Source organism: Sturnus vulgaris, chromosome 9 (assembly GCF_052056855.1).
Source record: "Sturnus vulgaris isolate bStuVul1 chromosome 9, bStuVul1.hap1, whole genome shotgun sequence".
NCBI lineage: Eukaryota > Metazoa > Chordata > Aves > Passeriformes > Sturnidae > Sturnus > Sturnus vulgaris.
In genome coordinates, this window is record NC_142251.1 from 13,121,619 (window position 1) to 13,149,101 (window position 27,483).

Sequence of the window (27,483 nt, forward strand, 5' to 3'; positions counted from 1 at the left end):
TTCAGTGAAGGGAGTGACAGGGGTGTTATGGGGATTAGGAAACTGCTCTGTGGGATTTGAGTTCCCATGCTCTTCCTCAGGCAGCCTGTGGATCTGACTTCTGCATCTGACAGATTGCTGGAAGAAACAGAAAGCTTTAATTTATGTTAACCAGGAGCTCTAGCAGCAGTCATAAATATTGCTTTAGATATAGCAGATTACACTGATCTACCATTGCTTTCTAGAACAGGCTCCTTTTATCTGATGCAAATTACAAACGTGTTCTTTTCTCTCAGTACCAGAGAGATACACACATAGTTTGATGAAAATGCACCCCATGGTAGATGGTATGAATTGATATGGAGGACTCATTGGAAGGTACTAATTATAAAGTCTCTTTTCATAGATATGCCAGCGAAGCAGTGGTACATCTTTATAAAATGGCAAGAGAAAGCCATAAAGTATTTCTCTATTTTTTCATATGACCTACTGACAAATAAGTCTGATAGCTAAAATATAGTGAGAAAAGTCGTTCTCTGGTCTTGCAATAAATCATACTGTTTTAAAAAAAGTTGTGGTTTTTTTAATCTCCTGAGGTATTTATATATTTTCATATGTCAGTTTGTTATATATCCATATCTGTTGAAAGCTATTAGAAACTTAAATGGAGTTTCCCATAAAAAAATAATTTTGAGATTCTAAGTTGCACTGCTTCTCAGATTCTGTGTATCTTCCCACTTCATATGTTATCAGTTCCTGATTGCTTTGGACGTTATATATCTCCATTATATATGTTACTACTCAATGTTTGAAGAATCATGATTTATCAAAATTTATAAAAGAATGCATCTAGGATGCAAGTGCAACAATGTGGTGATTTCCATGTGAAATAATTTGAAATGTAAGGTATAAAATAGTTTTTTATTACTGCCAATTAAATATAACAGCTGATGGGGAATTTTTCTTTTCCTTAGTTTACCAGTAATAAGGCTTCCCAGAGAGGTAACTATAGAATGGTTGGAAGCAGCTTTACATTTCCTTGGTTATTGATGGTCCTGGTCTGTCAGTACAGACAAGCTGGCTTTAACTTTTTTTGCACAATATAAAAGTGAATAAATTTCTACCACATTTTGTCTCCAGCGTCAGTATTGTCTATTTCTGTTCTTACTTCTATTTCTTCTTTTTTTATCCTTCCTCTTATTAGGAAATGGCCTAATTACTAGTTTATCCTATTCCAAGATGGCATATAATTCAGGGGCTTGAATTACATTATCTATGAATATTCTTCATTTCCCCAAACGTCTTCTGATGAGCAATTTGGCTTTTAAGGTGCTCAGTAAACTGATATTATTTGCATATACATTAGTCTCTAAGCTCCTCATCTAGGGAGCACCATTACATGCATCACATGCCCACCACTTTAGACAGCACTTTGATTTTTAGCCTTTAATTACACAGCAGATATTTCAAAATGTTTCTACCATTAAAGAAAAATGTTAACAGATAATTGGGAGTAAAAAAATATGCATAGAGAAAGACAATGTAAGGTTAGCATATTTGTTGGTAAATGTCTGTTCTCAGTCAGCAACAGCTGCAGTTTAATTAAACTCAACTGTTTGCAGGTGTTTGCAAGAGAAAATTGTATAGATATGCATGTACATATACAATTCAGCTGAAGAGATTTACCTTTGTCAAAAGTCAAAAGCTTCTAGCATGGAGGCATCTTGCTCTGTAGTCTTGTGATTAACGTTCAGGTTCCTTTCTGATATGTAAGGAGGAGATATTATCGGGGAAAAATCCACAAGAAAGCACTGTAAAGCAATAAGGAAGGATCACCAGCTGTGCTCATAAATTTAAACAGTTAGTATATCTGAAAAGCATTCTCTGTCCTAAGACTGGTATTACAGCTGGGTGAGTTTAGTGCATCAGACAATACAAAAGGATTTAATATGTGTTAAAGAAGGAAAAGTAAATACAAAAAAAAAAGACTTTTTAAAGATCAGAACAGCTTTAGATGTTGTGTGGATCAATAGTCGTCTCATCACAGGTAAAAGTTCACTAGATAGCATATTGAGCTGCAAGTTCAAAATGTCAATAAGGTGTGCAAAATTTAAAACCAGGACATGTTGTAGGATAGTTCTACTTAACTTTTTGTTCTTGAGTTATAAATATTTCTGCTCAGCAGAGGTATTTGTGAAAGTTGACAAGAAACTGACACCACTAAATCATTTAAAGTTCATTTATTGCTCACTGTCTAATGATCTAGTCCAACGAGAAATTCTATAAATATACATGTACCTATGGAGATTTATAACTAGGTCAGAATGCTGCTTCCACATCTATTACTAATTAATTAGGTGCAAATAGAAAAATACCTCAATGACAAAATCTATAATTTCAAAATTTTTGTTTTACTGTGGCTATATCAGCAGCACTTGCAAGTGCTCAGTTAAAGCAAAAAATAGGAAACTATCTGCAAGTCTCAATTTAAAAAAAGAAAATAAAAAAGTAAAGGATTAATTATTTCAGACTGTACAACATTCTACACAATATGTGCTCATTTCTGATCTCTAAACATTGTCTCTAACATTTAACTGGGTAAAGCAAGTGATTAATGCTTGTGGTCATCCTGCAGCAATTCTATTAGACTGCCACAGATTCAACACATTTTCCCATGAAGCAAATTATTATTAGTGCTAATTAGAAGGGGAGGGAAATCATAGATGCTCTTTTTTGTTATAGTTAACTTAGTAGCACATTTAATCATGACAAAAAGAAAACTTTTTTTTTGTTATTTTTAAATTTAATTTATGAAAGGGACAAACAGTAGGATACAGCAACAATTAAATTTATTCGAAATCTTTTTGAGCTATGAGCCAAATTTTCAGCCTGGTGATTCATAAGAAAGTCTTTATTGACCATAAGAAATAGAATGCCTGCTTTAGACTTGTAAATGGACTGGTTTAAGACACCAAATTCTAATCAAGTTTAGTTTTGATTGTTATGCTTTTTAATTTGTGTCAAAATTGAAAAACCATGACCAAACTAATTTACTTTTAGGTAATCCAGTAGCATAGATCAGATTTATGCTTTATCATATAATAAATTAATATTTTTAAAAACTGAAACACAAAACGCTTATAGGCATTGTATAATAAACTGAGACACGTAACATATTAATTTTTTTCTAGTCAGAAATACATGTATATATAAACATACATGCAAATATAATTTGTGAGGTAGTAAAAATTTTTGTATTGCAGGTCTGTCCTCTAATCCTTTAAAAATACTCTGTGTTTATAATTAGTGTGGTTGTTGAGAGGATTGACTTTTAGGTATTCTATTCTTGATAGTTCTGTGGCTTCACCTGGACCCACGGTTACCTTTGATTCCAATATTTGATGGCATCCTACTTTTTTCTGGAAAGTGCAAGAACAGGTTATGACTAATTTTAAAGTTTGAGTTTCGTTCTTTGGGTTGTCTTTCCAGTGTTAAAATATGACCAAAATGTCCAAGCAATACTGCCCATATGATTTGAATTTTGCTCCACGTGTAATGGACAGAGGAGGTTTTGTGTTTATTAGTAAGTTAATGTCAGCACTTTTGAGTTTTTGATTGTTAATGAAAATGCAGTGTGGGATAATTAAGCAATAATGTAGTGTGCAGAGCTTTTTTTAACAGGATAAAGTCATGATGAAGATGAGCAGAGTCAAGAGATTTAAAGCAGAAAGCATTTTTCACCTAATTTGCATTCAAAAGAAGTTTGCTATAATGCCAAATTAAATTATGTGAAAAAATAAATTAAAAGGCAACTTTCAATAAAATTAGTTCATCTAAAGTTTAACTGAGGTGGCTATTGATTTTTACACATTCCTTATCTTTTATTTTACCAACCTCTCAACTGCAGTATTGTATCCAATTCAGAAGGGAATAACAAGAGAAGAGCAGGGAATACACTCAGGGCAGAGCTGTGACTGTGTAGGGGATAACTTCTACCTTTTAATTCCAAATTAGCATTGAAAACAGTTCACTAGAGTCTCTTTTCTTTCTGCTTGGGAAAATTAAATCTTTCAATGCCTCTAACAACCCAGAACTTACTGAAAAACTGATGTTTCAATTCAGGCTAAGTAAAATAAATTACTTAATAGGAAGTGGCACTTTCTAGTGTCTTGGTAACGTTAAGAAATCATCTCTTCATAGGTGCTAGCCTGGTCAGAAACACTGGTATGGCTGAGGAAAGTGCTGTCTTCCACATGGGCTATTTTTTAATGTCCAGTGCCTCTGACTCCAGTGCAGGTCTGGAATTGCCATTTTCCAGACATTTTCTGTACATTTGCTGTAAAAAAGACTGAAAAATTCCATCTTACATCAGATGAACGGGAAATGAATGAGGAGAACAAAATATCAGTGGTCTTAAATCATCTGTGTCAAGCCCCTTACACTGTGCTATCAGGGAGGTAATTCAAGTTGCAGAGCCTGGTGAGACAGAGGAGCAGCAGAGCCATCTGAGCCATGGTATGAGATACAGCACTTTAAGACTTTATGGTGGCTTTAAGTACAGTCCATATCCAGATATACAGTTTTTCAGCCAAAATTAAAAGAAATTCATTGACTTGCAAAGGTCCAAAGATATGTAGCTGTACCTATATGAAGAAAAAAATAGTAATTTTTTTAAGATGGTAAAATTTTAGTAATCAGCCTGAAATGAGGAGAAAACTTTATTGCACTAAACTAAGGAAAATGTGATTTTGGTTTTCCAAATTGTTTTGACTATAGGAACACAGGTCAATGTTTCAAGTTGTCAGAGCAATGTCATCTACAGCAGTCTATCTGATGGCTGAAGACAAGCTTTTCCAAGGTAAGTGTAGGGAGTTTGCCTTATCCTATGTTTTCAGTGCTATCCCTCCTTATAGTCAAAGGCAGTGAGCTCACTGCAAAGAGAGCACACGAAAAAAGACAGCAATTATTTCCCCTAAGGCTTACCTGGCAGGGAAATGATGAAATAAAATGAAACTATGGATTTGTTGGTCTAGAAGAACAAGGAACAGTAGGAAAGAGAACTTGAAGGCAGAAATGTCAGTCATGTGTGAGGATAGTGGGATCTTTTCCTTATGCATGGTCCACTCTATTTTTTCCTTGTTCCCTCTTTGGAAAGAAATCCAGATTTCATTTGTTCCCATTTGGATCAGTCTTATCATTACAAACAGACTGAAATGTGGCAGAAAATTATGCTATTTAGAACTGCAATAACTAAGAGCTTAGATGATTGCCTTATTTTAGTACACAGAGATAGTCTAAAATGTAATTTTTTGGAAAAAAAATAAAAATTCAAATTAAACCAATGATAGAAGTCTGGTTTAGGAGATGAAATAACTTTTTATCGTATCTAGAACGTTTGTTAAAAGGTCTAGAATGATCTGAGAAAGTTGCAAACTGCTTTAATAATTGAAACATACTGACTTGGATTTGTGATCTGTTTCCCCAGCCAGCTTCTCAGCTGTAATTTTCTGCATAATTCAATCTAATTTAGAAAAGCACCTCTTTGTAAGGTATTCTATGCATTTGCATTCATTCTGTCAGTCACTAATTCAAAAGTGTGGGTTTTGGACAAAGTTGGTTCCACGTATTAAAGAAGTGACTGCCGTTTGCTCCCTCAGATTAACAATGTGATCCATCATCCTACAGCATCTTTTCCAGAGCAGTGTCTTAAGTGATGACTTATTGCTTGTTTGCAAAGAGATGTGAATGGTACAGAAAATGTAACTTATTTTTCTCTCTTGGACTGAATTTTTTGTTTACTAATTGGAACGTCATATGCAGCGAATTATTCAACATAAAGGATGGTCAAAAGGAATGTCAGTAATGAAAAGCAAGCACACACACACACACACATGTAACTGTGTGTGTGCATCTGAGTGTGTCTGAGTGTCTGTGAGTGTGTAAGAGTGTGTGTAAAACTCTGTAAGTGTGTCAGGGTGTGTGTAAGAGTGTGAGGCTGTGTGAGAGAACCTGAGGCAGACAAAAGAACAAGAAACGGAAAACATAAAGCTGAAGGATTGAAACACTGGATACTTGTACCATTCACAATAGTATAGAGAATGTTCTCACACCCACTTTTAAAATAATATATCAGGAATACATGTTGAAATTTTCCTTGTTTCTTCTCCCATACCTAAATGTCTAGATAGTGCTGATTCACTGCTGGAGAAAAGCCATCTTGTCTTGCAAGAGGAGCTATTGTGCTGTTATGTTAAAATTGAAACCTATTCCTGTATTCTGAAATAAAGCCATATCACATTGTGTAACTGTCACGTTTAGCTGTGCCTAAGATTTGGCTAAAGACCTTGGAAACTGGTAGCCAGATATGCAATGTAAACTTTTTAAACAAATAGGTCTAGTGCACATAAATGTCCCATTTTTTCATGTGTTTTCATTCACTGTTGTAAGATTGAAAAACGTACTAAAGGTCCAGTTATCAATGGTTCCATGTGTAGTTTTGTTCAATATTTTCATTTAGGACCCAGGAGATTGCAGCTACCTAGTGGCATTGAAGGAAATTAAAATAGGTGAGGTTTAAAATCCAAAGCTAGACAAGTTGAATAAATGGTCTGAAAGAAATGAAACAGAAGAGCAGTGGGGACAGGTGCAGCACTGTAAACTTTGGCAAGAAAGGAGAATAATAAATTATGGAAAAAATATGCAGAAAAAACCACTGAGGTTTATCATTTATCACTGGTGAACATTAGACACAACATCATGTTTTATCAAAGATGATATACCTGGGATTTAAAAATAGCATCAGATACCAAATCAATCTAAGTTTTTTTCTTTTCCCAAAAAAGTGTGCAGGTTGCATGCACTATTTTAAATCAAATTTAACTTTTTTTTTAATATGGTGACTGCTCTTCCCATTGTCCATTTTCTATTCCTCATGCCTCTAATCCCTACAGCCTAGTGGAACTAGGCAGAGATTTTAATAGTTCTGCTGAAGCAAACCAAACCAAACCCAACCAAACCAAACCCAACCAAACCAAACCAAACCAATCAATGAAGGTTTCAGCAGTTGTTAACTGGGACTTTGCCTGTAGGATGCTCAAGGTAGTGCAGCAGCTGTACTCAGAAACAGGATCACCTCAGCTGGAGTTCTGTGTGGCCAGTTCAAGGAACTGAAGAAGAGAGAAATAAAAAAGCCAAAGTCCTTATGAATAGTTGAAAAACTTTGTTAAAGGATTTACACAATAACCCTCAGGCATAGAAAAAGACATTGCATAAAAAAAATGATTAAACTGTTCCACTTCTTAGACAATAAGATGAAAAGTAATGGACTTGAACTGCAGCAATGTACATTTAAGTTGGATATTAGGAAAAGCTTCCTAATGGTAAATGTTCTTTTAATTGTTGTACTCAAACAGTAAGAAATCTTCCCAACATTGACTCAATTCTACTCTTATACTGTAGAATGAATGTAGAGTGAAAAAGCATCTTCTGATATCACAAGGTCAGCCTCCTAGAAATGCCTTGAAGAACTGCTCTGTCCTAAACAGAAGCATAACAAAACAAACAAACAAACAAACAAAAAAAATTAATCACTTTAATAGCTTAGTTTAATTGAATTAAAAAAAAAAAATCTATGACTGACAATAATGGAAAAGACTGAGGTTCACAAAAGTATTGAGAAAAAAACATTTCAAATACATTGTCTCATTCTCTAGTCTAAGAATAAATTCTGCAAGATTAGGGATGACACACAATATAATTAATACATAAAGAAGAGGATAAATTCTAGCTTTCAGTTATGGAATCATAATCAATGCATTAGTGTGCAAATCCCAGTATGATAAAAAGCATAGTTTAAACTACTTTGGGATTATTCTAGCTAAAATGTACATGAGAAATGTAAACCATCATTAAAACATTTATTCCCTCCTTCACTAAACATGCAGTTTGCTGCTTTTTATTTTAATTACTTTTTAACAAAATTTAATCACCCTGAAAGATGCTATATTGATATCTGAAGAGAAAGAAGATCTTTGTTTGTCTACAAAAGAACTGCAGGACGGGAAAAAGAAAAATACTTTGCCATGTCTCAATCTGATTTAGGAGATTACTTAGAAATTGTCTTTGCTGAGACTGGAAGCAAAGTGGCTGCTGCTTCTTGATTTGGGTTTATGGATTCTAACCAACAGCCACATAGAATAAAATCAAAGCATTTTATGAAATTTCATGACCTATCATTTTTGAATTGTATCACATTCAGGAAGCACCAAGGAGAGAAAATTATAATTATTTAATTTTAATGTGTTGCAAAATGATTTTATTTACCTTATTTTTCTTTTTTTTTTTCTTTCATTTAATATTTCTCCACTGACAGGAGCAGTAGTCATTCTTTAATATCCTCTGCATGCTTTTCAGCCTTATATTTAGGTTTAACACCAAAATAAGATGAAAGATAGCTAAATGCTGTGGAACAAATCTACAGCAAATGTCAATCATCACACTGATTTTACATCAATTTCATAGTTGAACTATGCATAAAGAACTGAAACCCCACTACAAATCTTCTTATATATTTAATATTTCAAGACTGAATATAATTTAAGTTGTTTGACTTTCAGCTCACAAAATCTCAGTACCATAAATATTAAAAGTGTTATAAATATTGATTTTAAAATATTTGGTTTTCTGTAAATATAATAGATGTAATATATTTTCAGTAAAACATCTGTTAAAAAATGAAGATCTCCTGTTCAAAACTTTTCAATAGATGTTACAAGAAGTGATTTTTATATAGACATTTCTCTATTCAGGGAAGCTTGTATCAGTTTTTCAACTTGAGAAATGTATAAGTTGTAGAGCAGAATAAAAGCATCTAGGCAAGACACATTTTCTGTTTGCTTTCATTCTATCCTCATGGTTTCTCTTGTTCTCTCTATTAAAATTTTAGCATGTTTGAAACTGCTCGTGATTTTCAAAGTAGAAATCTAATTCCCCACTTGAACTGAGATGTCAAAGAATATTCCCACTCCTTACAAAAGGCTAGTGTTAGCAAATGCTAGGAAAGGACCTTTCTCTTTATGGAAAATAGGTTTTTGTTAAAGCTGAATCTACATTGCTTTTACTAGAGTTAATTGTAGAGAGTGCTTCAATGAAATAGAGACAACAATCTTAAAAACAAAAGCATTGCATATTTTCTAGTATGGGTGGGTACATAAAGGTCTATAAATATTTGTAATAGTGCCTGCATAGGGAAATAACAAGGAAAAATAAGCTCTTAACAAGAGAAACCATACTTGGTTCCTCCACTCACGGTCCATTGTATTTATGTGGGCTCCCCATGTTAGAATGATAGATAAAACTATGAAAAGAAAAAGGAAGTAGAAATGCTATCACAATTATGTTGTTCATGGAAGGACTGGAATCAAAACTTGACCTGGTACTACTTGTGCTGAAGTCTCTTTAAAATGTGGATATTAGTAGTGAACAAAGGGTTATGTCTGTTCTTATTGTCCTGCTTATCTGCAAGATTACCTCGATGGACAGAAGCAAGTGACAAGAAAAATTCCTCAAGATTCCCTGATTACTTTTCCCCTCTTCTTTTGTCAGTAAGAGTTTGATGAATAAGACATCAAAACTGAAAATTCTGGTAAAGCTACTTTTCTAGTCACAATAAAACCAGTCTATTACATACTGTACAAAACTAATCTAACTGGAAGTACAGCATTTATTACTGGTAATATCTTCTGACGACTTGTGCACATGACAAATTTGATTAAAGAAATGTTTGTTGGTAAATATATGCTGAAATCTGATTGTGTGGTGTCTGAGAGCAAGGCACAACACCAGAAGAGTATAAATGAGATTAAGTGGAAGGTCCAAGGGAAAAAAGTACACAGAATAATTGACTATATATATAAAATTGAGATATTTGCTAGCTGAATTTCTTTTGTAACAACCTAGTGTTTTCTCTTTCTAAGTAAAGGATAATCAATGGCCATGAAGAGGAACTGGATCTAATTAATAAAATGACTACTCCATTTCCCAAACATTCAACCTCAGAAAGCAATGTGCTATTGATAAATGTGAAATGTGTTCAGGTCTGCTGATCAATTCTCTCTTTTAGATACTTACAAGTGCTTTATGTTCCTTAGCTTAAATTAACTTTGCCCATCCAAATTGGATGAGTTGTTTAATGTGGTTATATAGTGCTTTCTGAATTACTATGTTTGTATGCAAATAGTCATTGGACTCCATTCCAAAGGGATTATTAGCAAAGCTTGTGTCACTTGCATAGTCACATTTTCTTTGAAATAATCAAGAATCTAGAGAAATATTTAGTCTTTTCTTCAAAATAGTCGATGTTGCTGAAATTATTGATACTACGCTATGTTGCAGCCTGCTGTTTAGATGACTCTAGTGTTGAATGTAATTGAAGTGACACATTGAAACTAGAAGAGTTAAAACCAGCAGACCGTACTGATGGAAAAATAATAGTTTGGCTCTTGGGCAGTGTTTGCTTTCCTGGTTTGTTTTGGTTTGGGGTTTGGGGGGGGGCAGAGGTTTTTTGGGTTTTTTTTAAGGGGAGAATGGATTAAATCCAGGATAACTGAGCTGCTGTGTTATTTCACTGACTGTATCCATTACTCATTTGAGGTGCTCCACATCACTTCACTACTGGCAAAGCAGAACACTCTGCACAGGGCTTGTGCTGGACTGAGCACTGGAACAGGTTGCCCAGAGAGGCTGTGGGATCTCCCTCACTGGAGAAATCCCAGCACCATCTGGATGGAATCCTGTGCCATGTGCTTGGGATGACCCTGCCTGAGCAAGAGGTAGGGGCCATAGGACCCCCTGTGTTTCCTTCCAACCTGACCCATTCTGTGATTCTGTGAAATTACATCCTCCAAAAGGTGTGTGTTTCTCAGTGCATATGGTTATATACATATATTAACTATTTGCCACATTAGAGTCTACCAAAAGATGTTCTGATAGTAATACCAAGGTCTGGAGAAGAGAAAATAGCCAGTGAATGATTTATATCATATTAAAGCAGCATTACATTTGGAAGCAAAAGTTTTTAGTGGGAAATTGTGAGCAGTGAAATAAGCCTGATGTCTGAGGGTGGAAATATCACATCAATTTCCTTCACTTCTTCTTACTGGGAGCAGCTTTTATCTCGACATCCTTTTTTCTCTAATGACCAGATATCTTCATATCTGTTTTGAGTTACTGCAGCTATTATTGAGGGTACATGTGACATCTTGGACAAAATAAGAGTTGGATGGAAATAGTTAATAGAAGATAATTAAATTATAATGTTGGATTAGGATGCGATTATATGGACATCTGGCATTGGATTTAAGGAGTTTAATGCAATTTTTGTGTTGCGAGTTTAGGCTTAATAAAGGTCTCTGCAGCTGCACTGAGCCTCTCAAGTATTTGTATTTTGATCATCAAAATAAACACATGCACTGCATAACAGTTACAAGCAAATGATGATGAGCTAACAGTAGAAAGCTTAAATGCTGTTTTATAAACATGTTAATAGAGTTTAGTAAGTTTCTGGTGTACTGAAGCATTTCACCTCAGGGAGACTTACTGGTCAACATCTATCAGAAATTAAAGCATCTCCATTCAAAAATCCTGTGTCATGCCCTTGAGAATGAATCCTTTTTATATCAGATTGCTCCTACTCTGAAGGATTCTCTCATCAACATCAGGGACTGATCAGAAGTCTGTTTGGCTGCCACATCTCTGCAGCTCTGTACACAAGAGCCCCACCTGAGCTCTGTCTCATGCATCAGCTGGGTTTTTTGGGGGTGATCCAGAGTTGTTTATTAAATTATCACTTCAATCTAGTTCTGAAAAATAGTTTCCATACAACTTATTTTTAATTTATACTTAATTATTCACACAGCTTCACTTCCAAACAAGTACTTGAACTTAAGATCCTACCATTGCTTTAAGTAGTCTGTTTAATTTAGTAACAGCCACAACAAAGGGAAAATATGTTTGGGATTCCTGATTGATATTGTACAAAATGAGCTGTCATTTTTATTATACACCTTAAGGCTTATAGGTTAGCAGAGTGATCTCAAATTTGTCACTAAAGAAAAACAGCTCTCTTTAAAAACCTGCTTTGCTCATGATCTGTAGCTGGTTGGACATTCAGATGGTTTTAAAAGAGTCTATTTAATTTTCCAGATACAACTATATACAGAAACATTATTCATCAAAGCTTCCCTGGGTGGTCAGGCTACAGTCAGAAAAATAAAACAATCACTATAAGAAGAGATAGAGGAAAAACTTCTCCCTTGCCCTGTGGTGCACACCAGCCAGCAGAGCAAGGCTGCTTTTCTTATTTGCCTGTGTTTGACCAAATTCTGCCCTGTATTGACTAAATGACAGACCAATGGCAAAGACAGACTCAAGATCTGAAGTATCCATGCAGGACAGAATAAAGTGAAAAGAATCAGGTTATCTATGCAAGACTTTAAATCCTAAACTCCTTAATTGCTACGAGCTCTCACAACATAGATATTTCTCACTCCACCCTCCAGGAGATGAACTGCTGCCAAGTTACCCTTAATTATCTGGATCACACAGTTTGCTGCAATGTATGTCCTTGAGCTACTCTGAGGAGATAGAGACATAATAAGCTTTACTGTAACAGGTGTTAGGAAGGTGGTGCTTCTTCCCTGGAATGGAGAACAATCTTTTTATCTGCTGACCAGGAAATGTAAGTGGAACATCTGCAACCTAACAGCTGTTGAATGTCACTTTGGCTAGATCAAGGGCTTAAAATGTGCTTCAGTAATCTGCTGCAGCTTTTACTTTTAAAAAGTACATCTGTGCTGACAGTTTTTCCACCAACATACTCCCAATACATGTTAAAATTATAAACAAACCAGCCTAAAATCAAGGTGATAATGGAAGATACTGGAAAGCTCAAAGATATTTCAAGTTGAAATTATACTTGCATAATCCTTCAGTATAATTAATGACTTTGAGAAGAAAAGTTTCTCTCAAACCCATAGAGCTGTCTTGTTTAACGCCTTTGTGATGCACCTCACTAACATAGAGCTGTTGAGGGGTTGCCTGTTTGAGCTGCATAGAATCTATTCTTTTGTGATAACCATGAGCATATTACATTTATCCTTTGAAGTTTTAAACGCTGTCTTGCCAGGGGATAATAGACATTCAATTTTCACTCATCATATAGAGCCCAGTAAAATAGTTGGCAAAATCAGTAGGGGGCTTCTGCTGATTTAATTGTTCTTGTTTTAAGATCACAATAAACTACATGCAGCAACTAAGCCATCAGATTACTAATAATTACTTTTCTTGTAATTATTTCAAGAATAACTACTTTGTATGACATACATGGATTTTATCTGTTTCCTAAATGATCTTTTGCTATTTAAAAGTGATTAGAAATCTATTTACCAATGCAACCATGAGGGAATGGCATATTTTGAGGAAGAAACGTTGCTAGGCTGAACTGGGAAATAATATCACAGCTTAAAATGGAATGTAGTAAAAACTATCAGTTCAAGCAAGGCAAAAAAGGTACAATACATGAAACAAGAAAATTATTTGTATCATGCAATGAAAAGACACCACTTAGGAAAAGAGGCATTTCTGTTTTTAATAGTAATTTTCTCACTCTGATTTGTCTCATAGCCCTTCATGCAGACTCACATGGTCTTTTGTCATCTAATCTTTGCATGCATCTCATCTTATACATTATATATTGGCAAAGGTATTGATAAGACTTTCATTTATTGGATTAATATTTATCTCAATATCTTCAGATATTTAAACTGAAATAGAGCGAAAATTTTGTAGAAGTTAGCATTGAATATTTCCATCATATAAAACATAAGAAAATTTACATGCTAAAATATAAAATTAAGAAATAAATTGACTGTGAACTACTAAATGATTAGCTTTGGAGTAGTGAGATTAGCAACAGTTTAAGGATTTAAAAGCATGAAAAACATTCATTAAAAGTTTGATTATACATTTTTTATTTTAAAAAATTAACCAAACTAAAATAGTTTAAAGCTAAATGGAACCATTTAATTTTGCCATTTAATTTCTCTGAACAACAAAAGAAAAGATACTTTGATCTTTTCTACCGGAAATAGGTAAGCAAATATATAAATTTGTAATGTAGTTGAGTTTTTATAAACCAGAATTATTTACAGTGCCAGAGATCTTCTATTCAATGAAGTATTATATTAGATTAGGTTTCAAGAACAGAAAACCTAAAGAAATAACAAAAAAAAATTGTGACTGCAGTCTGGGACTGCAAGAAAATCAAGACCAAAAATATTTAGTTCCAGATATAATTACTAAATTATGTAGATAATATGTGCGCCAGAAATTATATAACTTAGCCAAAGGCAGACATTGAAATGAAAACGAAGGTTGGTGGAAAGGGTAAGAAAAAGGGAAAATGAGCTTAGGCCAACTGTGAGTATAGAAGGTAGCTGCCTGAGAAATCTGATTACTGTAATAGATAAGATTTCCAGATTAGAGAATGAGGGAAACATTGCAAACATAGTGTAAATAATGGAATGCAGTGTTTTACAAATTTATACATTCAAAATTAATTGAAACTATCTTGGTTGAAAGATTTGCATTAATTTTAAATGGACTGAAGAAATAAACAAAGAGCTATAATTGAATGAATGTAAGATGATGAATTGAAAGGAAATGCTTAGTTTGGAACTGTGAAAATAGGTGGGGACTCCTGCCTCAACTAACTTCTTTAATGGTCTGAAAGAATAAATATGTGGTATATAAATGGCTTTTCTGCTTTATGCTAAAAGACACTAAAATCCAAACACCCATGAGGATAGAGAAAAAAATAGAAAGGTAAATCATGAAACATTAACTATGTAGGAAAGAAGTCTATAGAAAATTATTAACCTGAGAAGAATACATGCCACAATAGATTTGGAAGAGAAAACATGATTGAAATAGTGATTTAAAGGGGAAGAAGAAAAACCTTAGAAAGCATGTAGAGCTAAGTACACAGCTATATGGAAATGCAAACAAAGGATGCACTTGAACAATGGTTCTCTCCAGTGCAAGTGACAACTGCTATGGACAGACATACTCATAAAAGTTTACGGTCTCCAGAGGATTTTCAAAGCCCTTTGTGTTGTTGTTCCAGCTTTTACTTTCACAGACTATGAGCTAACCAAGAGCAGTGTGGCTGGCCACAGGATCAGAGACCATTTTTCAAGTTTTACATTTTATTAAGGGTTCTTTTACCCCCTTAATCTGTAGAATTATTTTTTCCTCATTTTATTCCAAGAGGATCTGCTATATTTACACTCTTCTCCTTGGGCATCTCTTGCTAACCAGATCTTTCCTATTTATTGTTCATGTTTGCTACATCTTTTGTAAAGTTTCTTATCTAATGCTGTCCATAGTAGTTTGATCATCCTGTCCTTTTCCACTTCTTTCACCCTGAACCTCTGAGTCTTTCCCCTTATTCTTGTATCCTCAGAATAACATTTTTCAATTCCTTGAAAGGATTTTACTCTTTAGAGATGGTTCTTATGTAAGCCTTTGAACTTTAAGATGGTCCTGTAAGCCACAAATGTTGCAAGCAGAACAATCATTTTATTTGAATCTCATAGGGAAAAGACACTAGAGCAAAGAGAAGAAAGCAATTTCTCATTTTCGTAGAAGGAAAACAAAACCTCTGAAGTATAATGAAGGAAGAATATGAAAAATTAAAAGTTCTAAGATAAAAATTCCCAGCAGAAGAATAAAACAGGAAAAAGATATGCTACCAAGGCATTCATTCATTGATGGGGGTTCACCAGGCAGCTGCTTGGCACAACCTTCCTCAGCCAACCTGCCTCTGCCAGGTGGGATTGCTGGGCATGGGAGGTTGCTACATTTTTTGAAAACTGTGGCTGATTTTCGCACATAACATGACTCAGCCTTCACAATTACTTCTCCACTGTATTGTGATGAATTGCTTCTATAAATTACAAGACACTGTTCCCACTGCAAGTACAAAACCTCAGAACTGTGTGGATATAGTAGATTTGCAATTGTGCATTTCAGACATCAATATTTGTAACATTTTCAAGTGAAATAAAGAATATAATGAAATTACCTAAACTTAACCTGGATCTTTGCAAGTTACCTGAACTTAATAAAATGTAGGTCAAGAAAAGTTTGATTTATACATCTTTATTTTATTACCTGCATGGCTTATTGTGTTTGAGGAACTCCAGCTTTATTAGAGTCCTTAATAATTCCTGAGGCAAAAGAAATCAGATGGTCCTCTCTCTCTGTTTCTTCTTGTTATTTATTTTATATTTTAGAATATGTCACATATTCCTAAAATGGAAATTTTGTGATTGGTTTTCTCTAATTGATCACAGAATAGCTTTTGGTGTTTCAGGGCTCAAACACTGCAAAGTATATAAATTAATAGCCTGTGGCCTCCTGCCTGAAAACATACCTGGGGCATGTATTAATGGACCAATAAAACATGGCCTGTCATACCTTCATGTTATATTCCCATTCCATGTGAACAAGCCTGCTTCCAGAGCTTGCCACAGGCTATCTGGTATTTCAACTCTGTGTCTGTTTTAATCTCTGATAGATTTTATCCACTTTCTGTCAAATCCTGAACACTCGCATTACGAAGTGTTTTTTCATGTTCATTAATGCTTCACTTTAGTTCTCTTTGGTTTTGAGGTGTCTCTGTTACTTGAATCCTTCAAAAAGGGTCCATTTATTAAAAAAAAATCACGTGCTCCTCAATGTCACATAGAAAAGCTAAAAAATCACTTGCTTTATTTCACTGAAATTTTGCAAATATCTGGCTTAGTTACAGTTTAGATAGTTCTGCAGTTCAGCTTATACAGTTTCAATGTATGAGAAATATTTGCTTGCTAATTGTGACTCTTCTCATGACATTAGCTTACTTTGTCACCTATAAAGATTATTACTTCTGTCACAACCCACCCCAAAGGTGGGGTAACAAGAACTCTTGAGGTTCTTGTTAATAGACCCCTTGGGAAGATTAGAGTGAAACACTGGATGAACAGTTTATATATATATATGTATGTATGTATGTATGTATGTATGTACGTGTATATATGACAGAATTTTGGATCCAGCAGAACCCCAAAATATCGTAGAATTCTCCATCTATAGGTCATGCTGAAGAATGACATTTTAAAGATTGTAATTTAGAAAGACTAGAGGAATGCCCCAAAACATACTCTGCAATATCCTCCAAATGAAAAAGACCTAATTTTTTACTCCTACTTTTTTCAGGTCTATGAGTCACATAGCTCCAGGTGGAAAATGCAGGAATAAAATCAATCACCTCCCAAAAGGCATTTTGACTGTGGATTTATCTGAGCTGATTTTAACCTACTAATTCATTTTATGTATTCATTTGCAATATCTGTGAAAAATTTATTTATCAAAGCCATATAGCATACACCTTCTGATTAATATCTCTTGCTTTTTAAACAGGCTTAAGACTCAGATATGGTTCTAATAATAAAGGGAAGGTGAGCAGAGCTAGCCCTGAAAGGCAGGACTGGTCCCCAGACCTGTGTCCCTGAGCACCTCAGACAAGTTGAGGTGACAGTTTTGCCCCCAGCAAGTTGTCCCCAAGTTCTGGGATCAGGCTCCTGCTGCTGGTCGTGTGTGCTGCTGTGAGGGGACCCACTGAGCCCATGTCACCTGCCTCTTCTGCTTCCCCACACTCAGGGTTAATATACTAACCCTGAAGTCAAACTCAGAGAAATTCCCATTACCTTCAGAAGTAATGGAAAGTCAGATTTTAAGCACCAGCCTTGCAGAGAGCCAAATATTTTCTCATTCTAGTTTTTACCTTTCAGTTTTTCACATAGCAATGAAAGCTTTTTTCCATAGAATAGCAATTTTTTTTCACCCTAGGAATTATTCTGCTTCTGTTTGTATTGGCAAGTGGGCATAAAATATAAAGTGAATTATTTGGTATGAAAGAAATCTATAAAAATTGCTCGTAATTATTACCATGACTCCAGTCCAGAACTCCTTATTCACATAAACCTGACACTTCTATTGTAGCTGGTTTTACTTCAAAATAGAACTTAGAAAAGCTCACCCACATTAAGCAAGTGCTGTGAGATTTAAGAAGGCACAAACAATTGTCGATATTTATGCTTAGGCTGAAACAGTATTAAGTATATTAGTGTTCTCAAGGCTTGCAAAGTCTATCCAACACTGCAGTCCTGACCTTGTCACGTTTTCTGACCAAAGTACTGCATTGCTGTGCAAGGTGAAGCCTGGGCTGCCTGAGACTCACATTCAGTGTCCTCCTTCCTTTTTTTGTCAGCTTCAGAACAGAACAAAACAAGTTATACAATCATGATATGTATTTCTAATTCAAAGTATTGAATTGAATGTTGAGTCATTGTAATGACCTCCTTGTCTTATTAGGAGGTATATTTCCTCACACATCATTTGTTAAAAAGTTACTCAGTAAGTCGGATAATAAGTGATGGTTAGCTCAAAGTCCCTGTCTTTTTCCAGTGCTGTTTACAAAAAATGTCTGTTGTACAGAAATAGTGTGTCTGGTCTAGTAAATATTTATTCAACAAATATTCCCATGATGGCAAATGTAAAGATTATCAAAAGGCCCATAGCAGGAAAGTTCCTATGACTTCAGGTAACTCGTGATTTATGGCATTGTTACTTCCCATTGTTGAGGAAATGAGGCTTGCAACTGACTAATGTTTCTTTTTATTTTGTTTGCAGGAAGCTTTTATAACTTCCTCCTGGGATTTTTTTAGAGCTACATTGTATGATATTCCCCAACTATTTTGCACTATTGTTTGATTTTAATTATAGTTGAACAGAAGTAAAACCTTGGGAATACTTCTGATTTGCTTAACTCCTTCATGCTATGTCTTGATAAAATTTATCCTAATTGATTATTGAAAGGAATGGGTGTATTTAAAATCTAAGAGATCTCAAGGATAGCTACTGTCTGCCTGAGTAACTTTCATAAAGACCAAGCCATCCAACACACGTGAACAGACTGGGGAGATGCCTGATGCTCTCAGACCTTTAGCACAGGCTGGAGACGCCTCAGGAGCAGAGGGAAACCCAAGGGGTTTTCTTGATGGACTTTATCCCATGTCACTGTGCTGATGGCACAGAGGGGAGGCTCTGGTCACCCAGACCACAGTAAATCCACTCTCCCAGCTGTCACATTTCTGGCCCCTCTGGCCTCAGGAGCTCCAGGCTCTGTGCTGCTTCCAAGGCTCCTCGCTGCTCCCAGCTATCTGTCAGCACTGCCCCTGCCGTGCCTGTGCTGATGAGTTACTCCTGCACAGATGCCTCTGGGACTGCTAAAAAGGAAGAGGAAAGAGTTTTATATCTTTCCTCAGAAAATAGGAGATCTAATCTATATTAACTAACGAGCACATTCCCACTGGTGCAGGTGGGTGGACTAAATTGCCACACAAGACGATGTGGCACTCAGGTAATGAACATACATTCTTTAAACTGCTTTTATATCCACTGATGGTGTGAGACTCAGTTCTGCCTTTATTTATGGATTGTCTGAGTTGGAAATGAAAGTATAGTAATTCTTTTGTGATGATTAGTAGCCTCAGAGAATGCTTCAACCAAGGAGAAATGCTGATTGTTTATGAGGTCAATCAGAAGGCACACACCCAACACTGCCTTTCCTAGCTGAGCTTTCAGCTACATTCAGTCATTTGTTATCTTGCATTGATAAAGTTAATGCAGAGAATCAAAGCCAAGCTTATATCACCAGTAAATATTATGATCACATACATCTGCAGAGCACACAAACTCTGTCCTCACTTAGCTAGAGCTTTTAGGAAACCTAAACACAGCACTTGATTTATGAACACAGTATGACATGTTTTGTCTATTGATGAAATGCAAAACATTTATTTCAATAAGTTTGAAATAAATTATTAAACCAGAAATTATTTTTAGCTGAGGTCATGATTCTTAATGATAGCTACTCCTTGATAGCTATCTTTGTTCATAAATTTCAAAATATTTCATTAAGACGGCTGAAATTATTAGAACCTGTCTTGCCAGAGGGAAACAGAGTCACCCAGTGAGCTACACCTACTTTTTTATTACTCAGTGAAGCAATGATAGCCTTCATTCTTCCACCTTCACTGGAAATTTGCCTAGACCAGCTTGCTACAGCTTATAACATGATGCCCTCAAACACTTAAAAGTGTTTTGGTTTTTTCTCTGGCTTTTTTTTTTTTTTTTTTTTTTCAGTTTAAATAACCTGCCTAAACATCCATCTGCATTTTCTTACTAATTTTATGTATTCTTGACAAACGTGCTCTACAAATTACCTGCTTGTCTTCTTGTGACCCTCATTCCCTCTTGGCACCAAATCCAAACTTTCTCCAGCCACTCACATGATACAGGAGGGTCTCTCTGTTCAAGTACAAGCACTGTCCCACTTGATGTCATCCATTGCCTCTGCCAGTTACTCTGAAATTTTTTTGTTCCACTTCGACCATATTTCTTAGGATCATAGAATTCTCAGGTTCTGACATTCACAAATAATTTGTGTTTGTTTGTTTGGTGTTTGCTCTCCTATTTATGAATATTTTGCTTTTCAGTATCTTGTGAACACACTCTCCTTTGAATGCACCAGCCTGAGTAATGGTCATCATCAGAGTTTAACAATTTTTCACCATTTCTTGTCAGGGAGATACATAAATAGCCCTAAAAAGCTTCACATACACTGAGCAGTTCTAAATTCTTTGAAAATTGTAAGCCATACTCATCAAACTCTGGGAGAAGTACAGTAATGTGCCATGATGCCTTTACTCTTATGGTAGCTCTTAATTAATGAAGACTTTTTAAAGAAATCTTATCTGGATGTCTAGATTATCCTATAGAGAATCAATTGACTCACACTATTTACAAATCATCTCAGCAATCATCTTGGAACAAACAGCTGCTTTCTTTTAAGGTTTTGATTAATTTTTGATACAATTACATTTGTATCATACCAGAATGAGCAGACAAAGAGTATTTTTGCTGTTTATGAGACAACTTTTTCAGTATCCATAAAGATTAATTTCAAGAAATATTTAGTCTTAGCTGTGTGAAAGCCCATTGTGATTTGTGGCAAAACAATAATCTTCCCCCTGTTCTTCAAAGCTTAATGTCTAAATTTTCACTCTGGGGATACATAGGTACAAATTTTAAATCTGCTAAAAGAATTTCAATTCAGACTTTTTTAAAAATGAAAACTAGATTTTGACTAGATAAATAATTTAATTTTGGAGAAAAATTCATGCTTTAGACATATTAAAAATCCAAATACATAGAATCTTGATGCTCTGCCTGGGTTTTGCTAAATTTTAATCTATTCTTCTTCAATTTCCAGCTGATTTTTTAGTCTCATTTACTGAGAACCCTATTAATTTTTTTCAAACCTGAAAATTTTCTCTGAAACAGCTCCAAGATGAGACCTTTCTCTTACTCTGAAGACTTAGTCACATCTGCAAACTCAAATTGTCCTGTTAGAAATTGCAAGAATAGTCTACTTGCTTTGCAGGACATAAGAATATTCATCAAGTGTTCCAGAATATACTTCAAATAACCCTCTTCATTTTCCTTTAATCCAGTCCTGTTTTCTGTACCTAAAATACATTTATCAGTGTCCAGTGAAATAGTGACCATATTATTGGTCCTCATTTATGAAAATTGAGGTTTCCTTCATTCAGTACTGACTCAGAGGATGAGTTCCTGCATGCAAAAGGATCACTGGAGGAAAAAGAATTCACACTCCATTATACAGAGACCCCCAAGAAATGTATCAGTTCACACCTTATAAAGATCTATGATATGGTTCTATTCCTGGAAATATGATTAAGTAAATCACTTATAACCCCTGCCTATTTTATTAAATAATGGCAGACTCTGGCACTCTAAATGCAGATTAAATAACTTTATTAAGAAGCTATAAAGCACTGTCAGAATAATACAATAAAAAGTATATTCCAAAACTAGCCACTGTCCATTCATAATATTTTGAATGCAGCTCAAGACAACAAATGTTCTAAAATACAAAAGGATTTTTAAGGCACTTTTCTTAAAGCAGTAATCAATATCTGTGAGTTTCTAGTCTGTTAAGAAGGTCAGCAGACAATGTCTGAATAAATAGATCACTTGCTGTGGCTTTTAGAATTTTTGTTTGTTCCATGGAGATTTGAAGCACTGATTGGTAACCTTTTATTTAATAACTTTGCATCTTTTGGCAATAATTGAATTTTAAGTGCAGTAAAGAATTTATTTTCTGTGAAAAAAGGACACCACCTCAAGTAATAATCCCTCCTCTATTAGCTAAATGACTTCACTTTGCCTATACTTCTGTCCTTAATCTTCAGCATAGTGACAAATGACTACACCCCCTGAAAAGTAGCACATCCTTTGGGGAGTTGACTTCAGAAACTGGAATCATTTATAATTGCCTTAGAAGTCGTATTTTTACCTCTCATTGGGTCACTTTCTGCCACTTTCAGCCTAAATGGGGCCAATATGAATGTGACTTATTTACTCTATGGAAGTTCATTAAGTTTTGCTCAGATAAAAGCTATAAGAACAGGTTCTGTATAACAGAGTAGTAGCTTCAAAGTTATGGACCAGGCAATTAATTCTGAATTTCAGTGGAAAATCTACTAAAGTTCTATTGCAGCCAAATTAACGTCAAAAGAGTCTATGAGAATTAATATTCCTGCAATAAATATCAAGGACTTAGGAATGATTAAGCAATTATTGTTAAATGTTACATGATAAAATGGCAAAAAAGCCTCAAAGAAATTATGAAGATTTGTCATGTCCTTACATCATACATGGGAACATCTCAAGGCTTGTCTGTATGCAATAGCGTGCAGCTGGTTAAGGGAATTGTGAATTTATAGCACACTTGATAATCAGCAGTAGCTCACAAATGCACAGAGTATAGCTGAAGTTAAGGTTGCTTGTTCTATTTTTGAGTTATAATAAGTTACTGCACATGAAGACACTCTCAGTGCTGTATCCTCTGGCAAGTCAAAGAGAAATGCACTGCTCAGTGTGAGCAATATCTGCTGATGAAAACCTTTTCCTTTACATGACTTTTCAAAGAGTAGGAAGAATTCAGAATGGGTCACAAACCACAAACTTATATTGTTATAATTCACTATAATGCAGCTTTGAAATAATTGTTAATCTACTTGTCTTCCTCCCTCATAACTGAAAGCATACTGAGGACTTATTATGGAAATTCACATTTTAGTTTATGCAGACTACATCACTGGAGTGAGGACTGAATGTAGATCAGGAATTCAAGCAGTTACATTCCAAGTGCATCCTTCATTTTCATCCAGTTGAAAAGCTACAGTAGGCTGTACTTGAGTTAGGTTTTGAGTGAACCATAAATGAGTGCATAGGCAAATCCAAGGTACTGTAACTATTTCAATTCCTGCTGACAGTGTAAATCTGAACATCTACTTCTGTGCTTCCTTTTAGTTCATGGGTCACTGCATATACCATGATATATATGCAAGATGTAGGCATTAACCCTACTCACAACAATTAGCTATGATTTTTTTCTTACAGAGCAGCTTGAATGAAAACCATGGACCTAATGGGTTAGAGAAGATTTGACCCAATTTCATTCTGTCTCAGTAAGAATGTATTTCCAGATTGTCAGTCTTCTTCAACATCAGGTTAGTGTGTTTCATCTCATATTTAAAATTTTTCATTGTTAAATGTATTTCAGTTGTAATTATATGTAATGAAAATAATTATTTCTCAGGATTGTCCTTGACTGTGTCTTATTACCCATCCCTTTCCTTCACTGTTTTTTTTTTCATCCAGAAGAAAGAATACAGCAGATTATAGTCAAACTATAAACTCTTAGTCGTTACTGGGATATCTTTAATGAAACCTGAACGCATTATTTCCCTATTGAAACGTTCCTAGCTTGTGTTGTTAAAATGTCACTTTGACTGTCTCATAGATATATGAGATAGTCAATATTAGAAAATTCTAGCTCCTTGATTGTATATCATGAATCATTCCAGATCCAGAGTTTGGAATACATGTTAAAAATGTTTGATACTTTATGCATTTTGGCAGCATCATTAGCAAAACAAGAGTCACCTGCAAGCAAGAAAACTGAAAGCTGGGCATCATTTTGTAATATTCAACCTAGAGAAATACCTTATTTACAAAGCTGAATTATCTATATTTACCATTTAACTGTAGTTTTTCCTATGGCATTAAAACTCCATTGTTTAGTATAAAATTTGTGTAGACAGCCCTTTGCAGAAAATAATTATCTTTGCCAGAGTAAAAAAAAAAGTCGTTTTAGAAGAGTCTGGAAAGAGTAAAACAGGAAAGAAGACAGGAAAACTAAAAGGAAAAATAAAAGATGTCTGGAAAAAAAGTAAATAAAGAAAAAATCACAAGGAATGTAAGAGACATCAGGCTGGTCTGCTCAAGGCCATGGAGTTTGTAAAAAACATAAGACCTTATAAAGACTGGCAGCAGAGGCTGTCTAAAAAGTTGTCAAAACAACATGGAATTAAACAAAAAAAAATGGCAAAGGTTGTAAAAGAAGTGAGAAGCTCTTCCCTTTCAAACAGGGTAAAGGAGCATACCTGAAAGAAACAGGCAATTTGCTTGCCAGAAGAATTGAACTCCTGTTGATGTGTTACGATGACGGATGGCAGAGTCATCTAAATCGTTTGCTTTCACTTTGCTGCCTGATTACTGCATGTCATCAGTCTTATTTAAAAAACAAAAAAAGAATTAAGCAGTGATGAGAAAGGTCATCTGCTCGTGTCATTCTGGCAGTTGTACTCCAAATATCCATAGGAGATCCTGAGGAGTTTTGTGCCTCTAAGCCACTGCAGAAGAAGAAAAAAATGAGAAAGTTATGGAAGAAAGTAATCTGTCGTTTTCGTAACTGTATTTAATACTTTTCCTCACACAAAAGACGTCTGTTTTGTCTATCTTCCTTGCATGTTTGTACCTAGAAAAATAATGGAGAAACTCTACTCCTATCTTCCAGGCAAAAACTAGAAAAGGTTGATTGTGAACAGCCAGTATACATCTACCACAATGAGATTTGTCATGAAGGTCAAAGTATATTCCTATTCCTTGGTCAGATAACATTATCTATGAAACTTTAGAGCCAAATACTTACACTTAAATGAAAAAATATTTGTGCAATAGGCTTTTTTTAAGTCTCTCATTTTTTGAATGTTCTTTTCCACAAATTTATTAACTATAATATTTGTGAAAGTAATCACAAAAGCAGTGTGTACACAATTTGAATTAATTCATTTAAAATCTAAAGAATATTCATATAAATATGCTTGCTGTATTCATCCAATTCTAATTATTGCTTACTTTTGACATCTGTGAAAATCAGATAAAGTACTAAAATAGAGTCTGAAGGACTAGTATGAAATGAACATGCTATCAAGTTACATCCTTTAGAAACTATATAAAACTTTAACTACAAATATTCAATTCAATTATATTGCAGGAAGCCATTGGCCAGTTTATTAGTATGATAAAAGTATGGAAATTATTGCAGTTTAAGAACACATGGGGGGCACTACTATGTAAATTGCAATTAAAGCCTGATATCAGTTCCATGTAGGAAGTCCAAGTTTTCAGTGATTTTAATGAGAGCAGAAATGTTAATTAAAAGGCTTTTACTTCATATTACTAAGTCTTGCTGATAAATCTAGCAAGTAAGATGACTATTGCTGACAAAAAGACATCCAGCCAATATCCCCCTTCCTGACCCTGAGCCCAAAGATCCAGCAGAAATGCAGTGACCACCCAGCTGGGTGGGCACTTCTGTGCCCCAAACATTAACTTTTGCTTTAACCATTAACCATTACTTTTCATTGCTCCCTCATTGCATAAACGAGGTGTTGAAATTTTAGCTAATTATATAATTAGTGTGTTTTGGTATTTCCATCAGAGCCAAAAACACAAACGCTGGGAAGCAATAAATATCCAGTTAATTTTGCTAATGCTGGGGTAGAATCACGAAGTTGTCTTCTCCCTTCTCAATGAAAGAGAAAAAACAAGGACTTTCATTCTAACCAAAAGGTCCACCCCAGAATTCAGTACTCATCTGGCTTGAGCTGAGCTCTTACAAAACACACATGAGCTACATTAACTTTTTTTTATTGCATTTCATTTATTCGAGTAGCTTGTACCTTCCAATATAAATTATTAAACCTCTCCACACCAAACTGCTCTGAATTATACCACACTTGGGCTAAATATTGGTCAACATGATTGATCATGCTTTATGCAAGCTGAAAACTATAACTACATGTTACAAGCAGCAATAAAGAGAATATTGGAGGCAGCAGCTGCATCTGCCCAAAGCATTTTGTCCTTGCTGTGACAACATCCGATGGAAAGCTCTTGCCATTTTTTGTCCTGTGTATAGCCAACATAAGCAAGGGGTTTTTTCCTCTTTCTTCCATTTATTTGTATCTCTAGCAAAAAAGGCATGGCAATAGAGAAGAAACACATGCTAGAATTAAAATACATTTCAAAGCATCATTCGAAGCATCCAGAAGCAGACAAAGTAATATAGAGAGATATTGCTGGCATATCCTTATTCCCATTTGTGTTCCTACAATCTGTCCTTCACAATGGGCCATGAATATTCTTTAAATTTAGTTAAAAATCAACTTGAACTTCAGTACTCGGTTCTTCTGCATCTGCATAAAAGAGCTGGCAATCTTTTGCAGGAGATGCTTTTCTCCTCTCTTTGAGCTACCACTCTCCTCTCCATAGACAAGCCAAGCTGTCATTTAGGTCACTGTTAGGTGACCTGTGCCACACAATAATCCTCTGGTTAATTCTGCATTTTGCATCTGAGCTGATAACCAAAATTTTCATATAGTAGTAATTTCTTTAAAAATTATATAGTCAGAGAGTCTTCTTTAAGACTGGAGGTAAGAAGGAAAGAGTTAGAGATTAATTCTTCCTGCCTATCATTTAGTACTGCAACCTCTTTCAGTTATGAATGCTGATGTGTATATGTGTTGCAAGGTCCAAAACTGCACAAATTAAAGTGAATATGTTTTGTCATCTGCTTTACTTACAACGTTAGCAACTTTTCTTCCCAGAGCTTTCATTTTCCCCTTTAAAAGACGCTCAAACACATATCAATAGGTTTCTTTGTGACTATCTAACCGAGTTACATTTTTTTCAGCAGTAGTAGGTGTTGAAGAATTTGAATTGAAATTTGAAGGTTCCTGGCTCCCAAGCCAGCAGGAGATGAGGTTTAATTGCTTGGAAATACATTTTCACAGCTGATACTGGGGAACAGAAAAAGTCTGTATGTCAAGAGCCTCTAAACTAATCATTTAGCCATAACATGCACCACCCCATACCTGGGGACAATGTAACTGTTAACAGCTTGAA

The 27,483-nt window shown here is 35.0% G+C and overlaps 1 long non-coding RNA gene across 3 annotated transcripts in view; it reads left to right on the forward strand.

Annotated features, from left to right (window-relative positions):
• LOC148222815 (uncharacterized) overlaps nt 1–27,483 on the forward strand; it is an 80,301-nt gene that overhangs the window by 12,692 nt on the left and 40,126 nt on the right. For all 3 annotated transcript variants that reach the window (XR_015805383.1, XR_015805385.1, XR_015805384.1), the window contains one exon: nt 4,756–4,837. This is a non-coding gene — a long non-coding RNA (uncharacterized LOC148222815). The remainder of the gene's footprint in view (nt 1–4,755; nt 4,838–27,483) is intronic.